Genomic DNA, 2,500 nt, shown 5'->3' with positions numbered 1-2,500 from the left:
CCTGGTCCTCTGGAGGGTCTTCTCGCCTCCGCGACCGCTGCAGGGCCACCCTGCCCCGCCTCGCGAGCCTCCTCGCCGAGGTCAGCTCCCGACACCACCAGCGGGATCTCTTTCGCGGCCCCGTGCCCGCCGCCTCCAGCCGAGAGTCGTTCACGCCTTGAATCAAGGCCGTGACCGCCTCAGCGAAGGCGACAGGCCCGCCCGCCGCGAGTGCCTCCGCGTCAACGCCCGCCGCAGCCTGTCCCAAGGCGGCGCCATAAGCGCCCCAGTTCACGCCGGCGGTCCGCCACCTGTAAACAGGCAGCGGAAGATCGGCGTCTCCGTCTCTCCGAAGAAGGGTCACACAAATAGCGTTGTGGTCCGAGTGCACCAGATCCGGCAGGATTTCCCACCTCGTCCGGTACACGCGGTCAACACCCTTCGCCAGAGTGACGTCGACATCCGACCTACCCGCAGGCCCGTCGAACGTGAACTCACGGGACGGTTCGTTCAGGACCTCCAAGTCGCAAGCGACTATGAAGTTCTCGAACTCCCCACCCCGCGCCTCGTTCTCGGCTCCTCTCATGCGGTTCTTGGAGTGCCACAGGCGGGACACGGCGTTCGCATCCATGCCTGCCATCACGGGAGCCTCTCGCAGCTGGGTAAAAACCCATTCCAGATACTGGAAGTAGCTGTCGAGCGGCGCCCCGTGGCGGCAGTACACGGAGCATAGGTACATAGTACCAAAAACACCGCGAACCCACACCGTAGCACCCCCTTCACCGCCAGGCACGGTCACCACCGTGGCGTCGAGCGTCGCGTCCGAGAGGACCACGGCCGACTTACCGTCGCCGCTCTGAAAAACCCGCATCCAGGCCGGGAGCCCCGCGACGACACCCCCCCGCCGCAGATAAGGTTCTTGCAGCAGGGCGGCGGCGTAGCGGCCCTCAACGAGGACCTGGCCGAGCTCAGCCATCACCCCCCGGGAACGCCGGCAGTTTAACTGGAGGACCCGGAGTCTCTGTGACTCCGGGTCGCCCAGCCCACCGGCAACTACCGGCTCAGGGTGCTGGCTAGCCATTTCCGGCGTTCGGCTCACCAGCCGGGGGGGCCCTGGGGCGGTCCCGCTCCCCGGCCACAGCGGCCCTTTCCAGGGCGAGCTCCTCCTGGTAGAGGGGGCACGTGCCGTCCAGCGCGCCATGGGCAGCGCCTAGGCCGTGCTCCCTGCAGTTTGCACAGCAGGGAGGCCCCCCTCTCGCCGGGCAGCCGGCGGCCACGTGGCCATCACCGGCACACCAGCCGCACGTCACCGTGCGCTTGCGGCAGGACGCCGCCGAGTGGCCGAAGCCGAGGCACCGGAAGCACCGGTCCGCCTCGACGTAGTCCCGAACGGCGCACGAGTGCCAGCCCAGGAGGACTCGCCCATTGCGCAGCAGCACAGTCGCGAGCTGAGGCTCGGCCTCCAACACCCACATGGAACTCCGGGGGCCAGGCCCCCTGCCGTTCATCTTCCGGCCGACCCTGACCTTCTCGCGGAACTCCTGCTCCGAAAGGTCAGGGGCGTTTTGGGCCCGGATGGCGGTCAGAACCGCAGCCTCCGTCTCGCCCGCCGGTACAGCGACCACCGCGACCTTAGTCCGGGGTGCCTCCGGCGCAGCAACGGTCAGGCCACCCTCGCGGATGGCCTCGCTCGACCTGAAGAACTGCAGTTCCTCCTGCGTGCGGGTCTCAACCAGGACCCCACCCTGAACGACTCTGACACCCGTCACGCAGACGTTCGCCTCCCCCGGGTTCACGAGGGCCTTCAGGCGGTCCCTGACCGCCGTGGGCCCCATAGAGCCAGCCTCCGCCGCCCTTATAAGGACGGCGTTGGCCGGGGGCGCACGTGGTGGCCGCCTCGGCGGGCGCGGTCGAGGGGGGCGTGGCGCCGCCGCCACCTCCGCCGGTCTCGGCTGAGCATTTCCGGGGGCCGGTGCCCCCACGGCCTGCGCAAACGTGAGCGGGCGCCCGGGGTTCACGGGAGCTATGGGGCGCGGGCCCGGCCCGGCATTTCCTGCCCCCGCGGCCACCTGGCGCACCAGCAGCTCGGTCGCCGAGTGCAGCCCTGCGCACTCGCCCGACAGGTTCTCGACCCGGCCAGTCACGGCGACGAGGAGGGACATAATCCCCTCCACCCTGTCGCCGATGAAAGAGGCCGAGGTCTTCACCACCTTGTTCGCCGGGTCCGTCACGTGGGCCCTGATCTCACCGACCAGCTGCTCGGCACGCGCCATCAGCTCCACGGGGCTGACCGTCCTCGGTGGCCCCTCGCCGCCAAACGCCGTCGGTGGCACCTGCACACCCGCTCTCGGCATGGCCGGTGCTGCAGCGGCACCCGGCCGCTGCGCGGGGCGCGCGGGACGCCCAGTCGCAGCGGCTCCCTCCGTCGCCCTCTTCTTCGGAGCCGCCTTCCATTTCGGCTTCCTGGACTCGGGTGGCTTCGCCCCCGACGTTACCCCGGAGCCCGTGGCGACGCTCTTCG

This window comes from Venturia canescens, unplaced genomic scaffold (assembly GCF_019457755.1).
Source record: "Venturia canescens isolate UGA unplaced genomic scaffold, ASM1945775v1 PGA_scaffold_41__1_contigs__length_49250, whole genome shotgun sequence".
In the NCBI taxonomy this organism is placed as follows: Eukaryota; Metazoa; Arthropoda; class Insecta; order Hymenoptera; family Ichneumonidae; genus Venturia; species Venturia canescens.
Note: the sequence above shows the minus strand (reverse complement) of the source record.